The following is a 15,492-nucleotide window of genomic DNA, read 5'->3' on the forward strand; positions in this document are numbered from 1 at the left end:
CTGTGGATGCCAGTTTGAGAAAGAGATGGTCTCTTCCAGGTCTAAAATTAAATCATTCTAGGAAAGTAGATGTTTATTTTCCTGAGTACTTCTTAGTGAATCACTCCCTACATGTGGGCTCATTAAACTGCGATTTGGGAGAGAATACAAGGAATTCCATAACATCAAATCATGTAGAAAAATTCTTTCATTTTAAGAAAGACAGATTCTCAGGTACTAATTCTGGCAGCAGGATGAGAAGCATTCAACCTTAATTCCACATATGTGGCAATGAAAGGCAGATATAAAGCATTTCTCTGAGCTCAAATGAAATGATCTTTTTGATTACATAAAGAAGTGTGTAAGAAAATAAAAAGTGAGAGAAGAACAATAAAAAGGCAAAAAGCTAACAGCTCAACTAAAAAATGGGCAAAGGACTTGAATAGACCTTTCTCCAAGGACATACCAATGTCCAGTAAGCACCTGAAAAGATGCTCGACATCATTAGTCATCTGGGAAATGCAAATCAAAACCACAATGAGAGATCACTTACACCTACTAGGATGGCGATAATAAAAAAAAAGATGGAATGTAACAAGTGTTAGGGAGGATGTGGAAACTGGGACGCTTGTACATTGCTGGTGAGAATGTAAAAAAGTACAGTAGCTGTGGAAACAGTATGGCAGTTCCTCAAAAGGTTAAATGCAAAATTACCATATATGCCAGCAATTCTACATCTAGGTATATATACCCCAAATAATTGAAAACAGAGATTCGAAAAGATACTTGAATGGTCACTGCAGCATTATTCACAATAGCCAAAAGGTAGAAACAACCCAAGTGTCCATTAACAGATTAATGGATAAACAAAATGTGTTATATACATGCAATGGAGTATTATTCAGCCATAAAACGGAGTTCTTGATACATGCTCTAACATGGATGAACTTTGAAAACACTGTGCTAAGTGAAAAAAGCCATATACCAAAGGACAAATATTGTATGATCCCACATAACTGGAATAGGCAAGTCCATAGGGACAGAAAGTAGAATAGAGAACCATGGGCTGAGGGATGGGTGATGAGGTGTTAATTGTTTCATGGGCAAAGAGTTTCTGTTTGAGGTGATGAAAAAGTTTTGGATATAGATAGGGCTGTTGGTCGCACAACACTGTGAATGTAATTAATGTCGCTGAATTGTATACTTAAAACTGGTTAAAATGTCAAAATTCTGTTACATAGATATTTACCATGATAAATAAAAAGTGAAAGAAGATGGGCAGCTTGTCATTTACTGAGCGGACATCTAAATTGCTAAACTGTTAATGATCTAATAGAGAAATGAAATATATAACATATTGTTTTAATAGGAAAACTTGTTCTACAGTCAAGGACCTCAAGAACTATCAGTAAGAAGTGTATGATTAATCCCCTATTCTACCTGCTTCTTTTGGAATTATGGAGGTCTCCGTAACTGGTTTATACCTATCAAGTAGTACAAACTTTAATTCTATGGCTCAAGTTAATTATTAATCATCCTTAGCGATGAATGTTAAAGGCTTCAAGGATAACTGAAAACGTTGAACTATAAATCTAAATATTCTGATTTCCTATTACCCTTTTTATCCCCTTCTAGCAGAGGTGATAATAAATGATTAAGTGGCTATCAGAATCCAGGAGAGAAAGGTTAGAGCACAACTGTTCTCCCCTGTAGGTTCTAAGAGCAGAAACTAATACTATTTATTTCTATTTTTACCTTACAGTGTTTTGCAAGAAACAACAGAGCTTTGCCAGTGCTATTTAGATGCTAAAGAATTATTTTTATTTGTTCAGTTTGTTTTGCTTTGTTTTTAAACTTGATGAGTGATTCTGATGGAAGCAAGTGCCATTCTTGGCTGAAAGACCCTGGGATTTTAACGCCTCTTTTATGACACGGACTTTGCCAAATGTAACTCAACTGTACTGTGAACAGTGACCTTTTACTACGTCTTCGGACTTCGGGTCTGAGACCCTTCTCCACAGAGCCAGGAAAGCATGCACGCCAGCTGCCATCTTACGTGCTCTGCTGTGGTCCTTGTCCTTTGATTTGGGCTCCTCACTCTGTTAAAAAAACTTGCCAAGTAAGTAGAAAGAGAAGTATCTTTAGTTTTTCTCAGGCTGTTTGGAATTAAACCCCTGAGTGCAGAAAGGTGACATCTATTCATAATAAATATTCTGTTCTTCATGGTTTCCCTTCCCTGACTTCTTACTGAATGCCCAGAGGCCAGGTTCTTGAATTGCCTACATATAAACAAAATGCTTGTTTCCTGACGGAGACCTCATCTGCCAAGATTCCACTCAGTCTACGGATTTATAGGTGCTTCTAACTCTCTAAGTCCAGAAGATTGTAGCAGGAGTGGTGACACCGCCTATGTTCAGGCAAACAGAACGGCTAAAATAAAATCAACAGCAGTCCAAAGAGGAAGAAGCAAATTGGGTTAAAACATCCAGTTTCCTTCTCTCTTACCACTTGATTCTTTTCACTCTACCTCTCATATTTCAAATTACAAGATAACCTCTTTCAACACAACTTGTTCGTATACCACAGTAAATTGGTCACTCAAAATAATAGGGTGAGAGTGCATATTTTGAAAAAAATAAGCAAATACTTAAAGCTGAACAAACTTCTAAGGAGAAATAAAAATCAATCTTCCTTCATGTTCATGTCTTCATAGGATGGCTGATTCTATAATCTATGCTACTTACTATCTTGACTCAAAACCCAAGATAACTGTAAAGCTTCCACTGATCATTCAATTTTTGGATACTTGGTTATCTTGCCCAATATTTCAGTTTCTATCCAAGAATCAAACAGCCGTTTATTAAAGTCAGCATTTTCATGTATCCCATGTAAACAAATAGTCTTAATCGCTACCTCAGGGAAAGGGAAGACCAACGACAATCTGCAGACTTTAAGCTTGGTAATGAAAGAGAGTCAGATATCTTCAGGTCACCAGATCGCTGAAGACAGAGTCTGCTAACAGTGAAATGTCAGCTCTGGTTTTAATTCCTACCAGAGAGATAAGAATCAGTAATTCCCAAAGTAGTACTAAGTAAAACTGATAATATTCCAGAAAGTAGTATAAAGCCTATAAAAGTATGCATTTGGAAAAATATTTCTGCAGTCAATCTTCGCATTGAAGTACATTAGCCAGAGATATTTCTGTTGATTTTGTTACAGTTGCAACTTTTCCAATGTATGAAGCATTAAAGTTACAAACTGGCTTGCTGGTTGAGTGGTCTGGAAAAAGTATATTCTGTCTCACTGGACTGCTGTAAATTTAAATCCATTTCTTCTATTTCTCAGCTCATTTTGGCAGAATACTTCTAGCTAAAAGTGTAATAAACTATATTGTCATACTTCAGGGTTTTTACAACTCCATCTACCATATTTGGGAGTGTGTGGGGGGGAGCAAGAACTCATAAGGAAGTAAAGGGTATTATGGTGACATTTTGTAACCTTTAGCTAGCTAGGGACAACTGAAATCATGTGTTTAAGATGGGAAGCATTACTAACTTGGGATGATTTCTTGTGGCTTTTTTTTTTTTTTCTTACACCAGCATCACTAAATTTGTTCAGGAATAGATTTCTGTTTTTCTTTAAATCATTTTCCCTCCATAATATAAAACACGATTCCTTTTAATAAAGGCAATATTCTTGGTAAAATTTAAACTGAAAAAAGATGGGAAACTAGATTACTAATTAATTTGGAAGTTTCTACAAAAGATAATTTTGAAAAACGCTAAGACTTCCATTAACTGTCAGTCAAATCACCTAGTTCCCTTTCTACAAAAAACCAACATAGTAACCAAATGAAAAAAACAATTAAAATGATATAGATACATTGAAAAGTGACTATCTTGACATAATTAACACACCCCTGAATTGTCATGGAGGAGAAAGGAGACCAAAGGGGAGAAAAAGCATGGGAAGCCTATATAGTGGCAACACTTTATTTTGTAATTCAACTTTCATTCATTTAATATGTATTTATTGAGTTGTTATTATGTATCAAGCATTATACTCGATGCTGAGGACATATCAGAGAATAGGATAGAGGTCCTTGCCTTCAAGAGTTTACAGTTGGTAACACACTGACATTCTAATAACTTTTAATAAGGGGGAAAAGGGATACAGCCAGAAATTTTGAATTGAGGACTTAAAATTCTAAGCATTTCCTTTGTATCTCTAATTTTAGATATTCCTACAAGTTCCTTTGAAATATAAAGCTATATGATTGCCCTCTCTGTGAACAGATCAAGGCTGTCGCATTCCACAATGCTTAGAAAATTAAGTATTGGAAGGGTCCTTAGAGACCCATTTGTCTTCTCTATCCTAATCTGTCAACGTATGGGAAAACTGAGGCCAGAAGAGGGGAAGTGATTGATTAAGGTCTCGTATCCACCATGTCTATTTTTATGTGCTTTTTTCCAAGTAAGTTATAACTTTGGAGGTATCATTACAACTAGTGCTTTTAAAAAAAATCTATGTTTTAGAAAACAAACATGGTTACCAAAGAGGAAAGGCGAGGGTGGGGAGGGATAAATTAGGAGTTTGGGATTAACATATACACACTACTATATACAAAACAGATAACCAACAAGGACCCACTATATAGCACAGGGAACTATACTCAGTATTTTGTAATAACCTATAAGGGAAAAGAATCTGAAAAGGAATATATATATGTATAACTGAATCACTTTGCTATACAACACAACATTGTAAATCAACTACACTTCAATTAAAAATAAATAACTGGGTTTCCCTGGTGGCGCAGTAGTTAAGAATCCGCCTGCCAATGCAGGGGACACAGGTTTGAGCCCTGGTCCGGGAAGATCCCACGTGCCACGGAGCAACTAAGCCCGTTCACCACAACTACTGAGCCTGTGCTCTAGAGCCGGCAAGCCACAACTACTGTAGCTCACGCACTTACAGCCCGTGCTCCGCAACAAGAGAAGCCACCGCAATGAGAAGCCCGCACGCAGCAACGAAGACCCAATGCGGCCAAAAATAAATAAATAAATTGAATTTAATTAAAAAAAAATTCTTTAATAAATAAGTGACTAAATAGGGGACTTCCCTCGTGGTCCAGTGGTTAAGACTCCGTACTCCCAACACAGGGGGCCTGGGTTCGATCCCTGATCCCTGATCCCTGATGGGAGAACTAAGATCCCACATGCCGTGTGGCACGGCCAAAAAATTAAATAAATAAATAGGAAAAAAATAAGTAAATTAAAAAAAAAAATCTTTGTCTGACACCTTTTTCCTTTACCCTTCTTCTGGTCTCCACTGTGACACTAACCTCCAAACTTGGTGGAAGCAGTCTTTTCTCACAGGGTCTGCCTCTTCTTAATGTCTTTTCTGAGGCCTCAGCCCTGTACTACCTCCTCCTTGATTTGTACTCTTCCCTCCCTTCCTTGATTCAGCTTTTCTAGGAGAGCTGTCCTATTGGCTGCCCCAGTCCTCAGTGGCCTAAAATCACTCCCTCCCTTCATACACCACCTTCTAACCTCCCCAAATACCCATTCCTCCCACTGTACTTAACCTATAATCTTAAACAATGATCTCCTCCTTGCAGCTGTTAATGGAATTACTCCTTTTTTCATTCTTGACAGTTCACTGTCATTTTACAATATTTCAGTAAAAAAAAATATGTGAGCTTGGGAGTCAGAAGGATCTCAGTTTAAATTATATTCCTCCTGGCACTGGCAGTATGCCCTTAGACACGTTATTTCACCTGCTAAACTTCACTTTATTCATCTGTAAAATGGGGGTAATCATAATTCCTATGCGACAGGGTTGCTTTGAGGATGAAATAAGATTGTATACCTGAAGTTGCTCACCCAATGCCCGGTCCATAGGAGGCACTAAGGGTTGTGTTCTTTTCCTCTCCTTCAAGCTCTCCTTGTTTGGCAGTGATGACCCGATCTACTCTTGCCACTCTCTCATCTTCCCCTTTTAAACTTGACCTGTGTGCTGCTTCCTGAGAAGCATTCTTCACTCTACGCTCATGACACCCAAAACCACGTGTCTCGTTCTGGCCTCCGAAACGAGGTTCAGTCCCGAATCTTCACCTCTCTCTAGGGCTTACTGAGATACTCCACCTTCACTTCAAATTCAGCAAGTCTGAAATCAACCTCATCTTTCTTCCCCCAAACAGAGTCCCTCTCCCATATTTCTTCCACCTCTCTATACATCAGCCTGGAGTTCATTTTTGACTCTTCTTTTTCTTTCATCCTCTTTATTTTTCATTCACTCACCAAATCTTACATTATCAAAATATCTCTTTCACTTGTCCCATCCAAACGGAGCTTCTGTCACACCACTTCCCTCTCCCCAAATCTTCAAGTTCCCCAATGCCTCCTAGACGAAGTCCAAGTTCCTCGCTCTAGCCTTTGTATCCTGCCAAGCTCAGCCCTTTTCCCCTCTTACGTGAACCTCCCACTGACTCTAGAGTACAGTGTGCCCCCGACATCCTGAGATTCCTGCCCCATGATGCTCCTCGTGTTTAAAATTTCCAGCTCTTCCTTCTCATGTTTCCGCATCCACACTTTCGGGGTTCAGCTCAGGTGCAAGCACTTCGTGAAACAACCACTGACTATTCCAGCTCTGCAGATGTGCTTTCTTCTATGAACTTGCACTATATGTTTTCCCTCAAACACACATCACCCCAGCTCTGTGATTTAATTCTTTCATGTGGTCTGTGTTGGTATTGCCCTTGAAACGAGACTGTGAGGGAGGAATGGCCTAATTCCACTTTGTCTAGAACAGGGCTGGATATAGAAAAGCAGCTTGGAAATACTTGTTTAATAAACAACATATACAAATAGGAACCGCAACAACAATAAAACCTCCGTACGAATAACGGTTGTAGCCCTTTACCTGACTGAGCAGCCCTGCTTCAAATGCTACAGAAGATTGAAAGGCCATAACAAGTCTGTGAGCTGAATATTCCTCATCCCTGAATTACATAGGCAAAAAGTAGCTGACAAGGTATCTATGTGCTTTTATGGACTCATTTTCAACCTCTGCAAAAAACTTAAAGAATGAAAGGCGGAGGAGGAGTTGAGGAAGAAGGAGGAGGACGGGGAGGGGGGAGACGGAGAGGAGAAGCAGCAGCGGCAGTCCCCACCTATGCAGAAGTTAAATCTACAGAATTGTAAAATACATATTATATCACAGAATTTTCTTACTTCAATTTTCCATCATGTTTTGCATCTCTCATTGGTAAATTTAAAAATAACATTTAGGCAAGAATGCTAATAGCATTATGCTTAATTAGCAGACATAAAAGTATATCTGAATCATTTAATGTTAATTACATTATAATTGTAACACTTGCATAATCCTTGCTAGGAACTGTTTCAAGTGCTAGGGACACCCAGAAGATAGTCTCTGTCTTCAAGAAGCTCACTCCAGGGACTTCCCTGGTCGTGCAGTGGTTAGGAATCCGCCTGCCAACGCAGGGGACACGGGTTCGAGCCCTGGTCTGGGAAGATCCCACACGCCGCAGAGCAACTAAGTCAGTGCACCACAACTACTGAGCCTGTGAGCCACAACGACTGAGCCCGCGTGCCACAAGAGCCTGTGCTCCACGACAAGAGAAGCCACCACAATGAGAAGCCCATGCACCACAAAGAGTAGCCCCCGCTCACCACAACTAGAGAAATGCCGCAGGCAGCAACAAAGACCCAACACAGCCAAAAATAAATAAATAAAATAAATAAGTTTATATTAAAAAAAAACAAAGTAAGACTAAATTAAGAGAAAGATTAAAAAAAAAGAAGAAGCTCACTCCATAAAACTAACTACAAAACCAACAATAATCCAATACGATAATTGGTACATTCCAGGCATGAACCCAATGCTGTGAGAGGAACACTGATGAGCCATCTGGAGTGGCCGAGCCCTAATATCCATGATGCAAATGGAGGCAGTGAGACTGAGGGGGTAGGCTGAGGTAGACCACGAAGTCTGTAATGCTCCCAGGAAGGGGGGTGAAATGCAAACACAGTGTTTGAGAAAGAACTCTGTCTACTTGGAGGATGAAATGGAAATGGTGCATTGAGTCGGACAGACAATTTGCAATAACTCAGGTGAGGAATAAGGAAAATCTGAACTAAGACAACATCGATGGAAACTAAAAAGTTGGAAAAACAAATTTATAATAGCAGCAATCAGTAGGTTCACACATAAAGATTCTTTCCCCACTACAGCAGGGAGCGGAAGTGTTCAAAGAATTTATTCTCCTTAGACTCTTACTTGCTGTTGCTATCACTATTATTCCAAAGTCTGATGGATGAAAGGATGAGAATAGTTACTCCACATATTGAGAACACAAGTTGGCAACATTGTTAACTTTCACTCATGACTTAGGGTGAAAGTCAAGTCACCTCATCACATTCCAGCCACCACTCATCCCAGTTCTTAAAAGGATGTGAACTTAAAGGAAGTTAGTCTCCTTTGCGGGACTGCTTCCAATAAGCACTTTTTCTGGTGAATGTGGGAAAGGGTACAGATCTGTTACATTTCACCCTTTTCATGTAGGTGCATAAAATAAAATTTTAAAAATGAATTAGCACAATGAAAGAGCTTAATGCCTTTCCTGAACAAAGATATTACAGAGATATTGAATAGTTGCAGAGATTCTTTGAACATATGCCATATCACACAGATAAGCATTTTATCTCCTCATTTGGAAAAGATGAAAACTCAAGGCAATGATTATAGTAATATCTTAAAGATATATAGTACTATAAAAATTTTCTAAGCACTGTATATATTTAATCTTACTTGGTCCTTAACAGGTAAGGAAATTGAGGTCCAGAATATTTAAGCGATTGCCAATTAACAGAAAAGGACAGACTACAACCCAGGTGTCCTGATGTTCAGGTGTCAACTTTCAGGTGTCCTGGAAGCAGCAACTCTCTCTAGAATTAGGGTTCTTCCAAAGTATATCGGGAGGTCAGGGCTGGTAAAATCACTTTCTCTGTTTGTATATAATTATTATAATACTTCCTAAATAATACTCCTTATAGTTTCAGTGAAAGTAACAAAAAGCATTTTGTGGTTTATTATTCATGCTAGATTTCTCTGGATATTCAAAATGGATTACTAAAAAAAATTAGGTCTTGTCAATTGTACTCATTCTTCAGTGGTTATTTCTGTACACAAAAGTGCTCTCAATTTTATGATGCGATCTGGAAGAAGTTCAACAACACATTGTTAATACTCTACTGCTACAAAATAATTTTAAAGCTCCATGGGAATTTAGATTTGCACAAGTTATTAGGATGTGACCTTTCCCTTAGATTTCTTATTTTAGGATCAACTTAACATGGTATTTCCCCAGTGGGAACTGTTGTACTTCCTTCGCAGATAAGAAAAATAGCAATCACAAATTATAGTGAGTAAACTTAGGGAAACATATATTTCTGTGATGCAGATGAAACTGAAATCATAAAAGGGGGCCACACGACTTATTCCTTGGGTTTGAGAGGAAAGCCAAGTGGCTTGCTAACAAAAGAAAACAAGTCATGCCATTATGGTATTTCCCTGAAATTTATACCTAATTGTTTGTCCCAGCTACCAAGTCTTATGACTTTTAAAGATTATTAAAGATGTTTACGTCACTAAATTTCCTATGTCCTGTCTACTGGGAGTATAAAAGTTAAAAATATCAAGTTTTTAATAATTTAAATGATTTCAGATCACAGGATCTGGACTGAAGGACAAGGAGTTCATAAGTGTGAAGAAAAAAAAAATCAAAACAACAACTAGAATAACACAGAGATCACAGTTGCTTCACATTATGGTCCATGGAATAATAGTGGCCTCCAATGTTTGAGCTCTTACTATATGATACTGTGGCAGAATTTATGCACATTATTGGTAACATATGAGTTACTGGGAGCATCCAAAGAATCGAGCATACTACAGCTAGGACTGCAGAGCTCATTATTGGCAATTTTTTTTAAAAAGGTAAACAAAATCATCGAAGGAGAGATTAGGAAGATGTACACTTTTCCTGCCAAAATCAATAATTTTACACACTGTTAGTTCATGAAAACATTAAAATTAAGAAATTACAAAAAGATTAAAAATTTTTTTTCTCTTATGAGAATGAAAGTGCGGTTATAAATGAAAATCAAGTAATCGCCAAAAGTAATTTTTTGTATCCTCTTCTATCAGACATTTGTACAGTAGGTTTTAATAAAAGTACTACTTGAGAACAAACACTGCTTTATTGAAATTATTACTCAAGAGTCTCAAATAATCAAACCCCTCCCCCACCATGCATTCTTCAGTTTAACAAACTGTTAATATCACAGAATTTCTTTTAAGCTTAATTTTTAGGAATGAACCCTCTACATTTTATAACAGTGACTCATGTTTTTAAGTAAAGATAGTACTCACTGTGATCGACTTACATGTTTTTCCAGAAGATATTTATTATAGAGTTTAGACACAGCTAGGTTTTAAAATATTGCTTTTGAATGAAAAGATACTTTAGAAATCATTTATCACAACCCCTTAGTTTTATAGACAGTGAGGGTCAGGGATAGCTGTGTATTTACTTTCTCAAATATCACATACACATATTTAAAAATCTATGTATATGTATTAAGAACTGGAAGGCAACTTGTAGAAATTAAAATAGTTTCAATAAGGATGTTAAGATTATAGATAATTTTTTTGTTTAAAATGTTTATTGTTGTTTTTACGTTGCTTATTTGATAGCAAAAAATACAATACACTGCATTGTAGTTAAAAGCTGTAATCTCTATTTCATGTCATTAACTGTAACACTTAACCCCCAAATGAAAGTTCAGAATAAAAAGGAAAAACAAACACCCATAATCTTTTTTCTATTCATTGTACATTTTAACCATACGATTTTGCATTTTAAAATTTTCTCTTATCATTGTATCTTTATTCTAAAATTACTATGCACCTCAAATATTTAAACCGCAAATTATAAATATTTGATTGAAATAAATCCTTTAACAAAATTGATTTGTATCCTTCTCTCTGGATGTGCTACTTTGTTAAACCTTCATTTTTGCAAGCAATCATTCCTTTATAACAGCTAGCAACATGCAGACTTAAAGGCCATAGGGACCTGCAGCACAGGTTTTAAATTTGATTTAAATTTGGTATAGCCTCAAGAAATAATCTGCAATTTCATTGCAACCAAGTTGTTTTTTTCCTAACCCAAAACATAAACAACACCCCCATCACAATCCAAAAAACCAAAAACTACCCAAAACCCCATATTATGCTAATATCTAAACAACTGGTGAAAACTCCTCACTCTCCACCCTCATTCCGCTGTCAAACACACAGAGCCAGAGCTAAATGATAATAGATTTAAATGAACAGAAATCATTTAAACATACGCTTTGGAAATACGTTTTGGTTCATTTTGCTACTAATATATCCTCAAAGCAATGTGAAATGCCATAAAAATGAATAATGCAGGAGTAATATAGTTGCTCAAACCCTTTAACATAGAAACTCCTCTTAAAGCAATTTATCTGAAGAAAATGATTTTTTAAAAAGTGAAATACATGCATGAAGATATTCACTATATGTAACTGTGTAAGAATACACAGTAATTGTATAATAATAAAAAATTAGAAGCCACCTGAAAACTGGCTTAGTAAATTCTGTGATATCACTAATATGGACTACTGTGTTGCCAATATGACATCTGAAAGCCAGGTAAAAAGGAACAAAGACATGTAATCTAACAGTGAAAGAAGCAGAAATGCTACATACACTGTAACTGTTAGTAATTAAAACATGTATACAGGTCAACCAGAACTGAAACTATACAGAAGTTAGAATAGTAGTTTATGTGTGATTAAGTGTGGTCTTTTTATTTTAAAAGATATTTTCACAGCTTTTCAGTAACAAAAACGTCTTAAAAGAATTTAATGTAAAATGAAATAAACCCAAGGGCCCAAATTCAAAGTAATTTATCTGTCCTAGTTCCTAATCTTATTTCTGTTTGTACCACCTCCCCACCTTTAATATTTTAGAACCCTATCTATGTTCCAGTCCTGCAGCCCTGAATTCATACATAGCAGCATAGCTAAGCAGAGAGTTTATTTACAGAGGGCAGGCCTGAACTCTGCATGTGAGCACATACAGAAAACGATAAAGATCGTCGTGTCCTATTAGTAATTTACAGAATTGTGATTTGCTCCACCCAGTACACCTATAATTGAATTCCTCAGCCATAAAATCATTGGGACCAAACAAGTTCAGATATCTTTTATCTAAGCCCTTTTTTCCTCCCTTACCATCAGTTAACATATTTCTTATGGGGCTTTTCTTCTTTTTATAGATTCATTTGTCTTAGTTATAAATTAACCCACAAGCAACTCTCCCAACCACCCAACTCTACTGTTTCCTGTGTACCAGGTTCCTTTTCTACTTGCACTATTTATGATATAGGGGCCATTTAAACTGCCGGTTGGTAAATGATGTCCAGGAAATCATCTCTAGATTTTTAACAAAGATTCCTCCTAAGGAGAAATGCTCCCAAGCAGAGATTCTCCTCAGAGCTGGGCACCCTGGAAGGAAATGGAATGGAACTGCTGAAGACTTCTATTTCTTTTTCACTTCTTAAAATTGTGGTAAAAGAGACATTACATAAAAATTGACCATTTTAAGCATTTAAAAATGTACAGTTCTGTGGCATTAAGTACCTTCAGACTGCTGTGCATCCATCCAGAACTTTTTCATCTTCCCAAACTGAAACTACGTTCCCTTGAAACACTAACTCCCCATCCCCCACTCCTCCCAGCTCCTGGTCACCACCACCCTACTTGCTGTCTCTATGAATCTGACTATTTTAGATGCCACTTCTGTTTTTTCTTGTTTCGCCTAAAGTGTGTGAACTAGTGTAGTTTCCAAAATTGGTTGAACACATAAGAGAGTTGCCGGCAAAAACCCTTCAGGGAAGAACTCTTAAGACTTAGCATTTTGTTTTTCATGCGCAAACGCTTGAATTCAGACCAAACACTCATTTCCAGACGCCAAAGTACATAATTGCCCCTTACTTGGTCTTTCAAGAGTTTGGTCTTTTGACTTATCTCTTTTTTTTAAAGTTAAACTGATTTTCAAATCAAACTTAATACAGCTATTGATTTCCTTTAAGAATCAAAGTTCCCTTACTACTGCTTATATTCACAGAATTTCCCAGACATTTTACCTAAAAACAGCATGACCTTCTCTCATCTTCACCATTCAAATACAAGGCTACTAATTCTAAGTGCTTGTTCAAACGTTGTCCTGGGTAAAGAAGACTGGTGGACCAAGAGATCATGAATGAAATCTAAAGACTTGGTTTGAACACTGAAATCACACCCTGACCGTCACCAACTAAAAATTTTGCTCAGAGGTGCTCTGTGAGGACTCAGAGCCTAGTGGGTTTTTTTCCCCACTCACAGGTTTTCTGGGGGCTGGAAGTGAGTGGCTGGAGAACTAAGTGGAGAACAAACCTGTGGAGGTGAGGATGGCTCTGTGTATGGACAGGATTAAGAAACAGCTCAAGGAGTATCCTTTATGAGAAGAATGTTCTAAGGTTGGCAAACAAACAGAAACTCACTCTAAAAATCAGTAAAAGTCTAACGAGAATGATTACTGAGTGACTCCAATGTAACTTTTAAAGAACTTTTCATCTTGAAATAATTTGAGGTTTACAGAAAAGTTGCAAAGATACTGGAGACAATTCCCACGTCACTTTCACCGGGCTTCCTACTGTTAACATTTTACAACCACAGTCCAATGAGGAAAACTAATAAATGAAAATTGGCACACTACTATAAACGGCTTTATCTGGATTTCACCAGTTTTTCCACTCATGCCCTTTCTCAGTTCCAGGACCCAATCCAGGATCCCATATTGCATTTTGTTGCCATTGCTCCTCATCTCCTCTAGTTCCACAGTCTTTTCTTTTCCTTTTTTTTTTTTTTTAAAGTGGCTTTATTGAGGTATAGTTGACATACAGAAAAGTGCACATATTTAATGTATAGTTCCCCAGATTTTTCTTGTCTTCCATGCCCTTGACGCTGTTGAAGAATGCTGGTGAGGTATTTTGTAGAATGTCTCTCTATTTAGATTGGCCTAACATTTTCTCATGATGCAACTGTCGTTATGAATGTTTGGGAAGAATACTGAAGACCTGATGTGCCCTTTTTGGGGGTATATAAGCTCAATATGTCTTAGTACTGTAGATATTAACCTATTAACCTGGATCACTTGGTTAAAGTGGTGTCTGCCAGGATTCTTCTGCTTAAACTTACTACTTTTCTCTTTGTAACTAATAAATATTTAAAGGGAGATGCTTGGAGGTTCTGTCCATATTCTGCTCCTCCTTTCACCTTCTAATCTGAGTATTCATCAGTGGGTCCTGCCTGTAGCAGTAACTGCTGCTGAGGTTCTCTGATGGCAATTTTCCATCTCCCTTATTCCTTTAACATTTACTAATTTAAATTCTTCTGTAAGGAAAAGTTCTCCTCCTTCAATTTATTCATTCAGTCATTTATTTATATCAGTATGGAATCATGTAAACATATATTTTATTTTGGGGGTTGTAATCCAGTGCTATAGTTTTTTAAAAATTTTTTTATATTTATCAAATATATTTGATATTATATATATTTATATCTATCAAATTATTTATATTTATCAAATTATTCCAGCTTTGGCCATTGGGAGCTGGAATAATTTGAACAATAAAATAAATAACTATAGTACTGGATTTTAATTCCCCAAATAAAGTATATAGGCATGGGCATTGGATAAATTAAGCTACTTTCTCCTTTGTGACCTGGGATCAGAGTTGCATGGCCTACAGAGAATCAGGAAAGATATTTTAATTTTTCTCTCAATTCAATTACAAGTAACACATGAACCTAATATAATGTACTTGTACTGAGACTTATTTCTAAGGATTTGTGTTATTTCTCAACCCCTAGGTTTGTTTTGTTTTGTCTATCTTCGTTTTGTCTTAGACAAATACGTTACTGTGCTTCCCTTCCACTGACTGGTAAATTATACAGTAGAAAGTATTCTGATAGTCAAAATAAAAGCTCTCTAAGAAATTTTACAATAAAATACTATGAAGCATTTGCATGTTCTTTAAAAAAAACCTTTCTAAATACAAATTTAGTACAATAAATTCTGAGTTTACCTACCGTTAAAGGGCAACTCTTGTTTAAGGAAATGGCCTTCTTGTATGTCTGTGGCTTCGAGTTGGCTTCTTTCAAATCTGAACAATTAAAAAGAAAAAAGATTTTTAATATACACACATATTCAAAATTCTTAGACAACCTAGGATACCAAAATGTACAAGCACAAATGAATGTATTTTCTCTGTTGGATTTCATCATGACTGTTTGCTGTCCCTGAGCTTAGAATGCTTTGTATTCTCTAGAAGCAACCAACAGACTGACTTGT

The 15,492-nt window shown here is 36.8% G+C and overlaps 1 protein-coding gene across 4 annotated transcripts in view; it reads right to left on the minus strand.

The window, feature by feature from the left end:
- The window catches only part of PPARG (peroxisome proliferator activated receptor gamma), a 171,860-nt gene that overhangs the window by 89,583 nt on the left and 66,785 nt on the right, over positions 1–15,492 (minus strand). For all 4 annotated transcript variants that reach the window (XM_060161140.1, XM_060161142.1, XM_060161141.1 and 1 more), the window contains one exon: positions 15,231–15,304. The gene's annotated coding sequence lies outside the window, so the exon portion shown is untranslated. The remainder of the gene's footprint in view (positions 1–15,230; positions 15,305–15,492) is intronic.

Source organism: Lagenorhynchus albirostris, chromosome 10 (genome assembly GCF_949774975.1).
Source record: "Lagenorhynchus albirostris chromosome 10, mLagAlb1.1, whole genome shotgun sequence".
Classification (NCBI taxonomy): Eukaryota; Metazoa; Chordata; class Mammalia; order Artiodactyla; family Delphinidae; genus Lagenorhynchus; species Lagenorhynchus albirostris.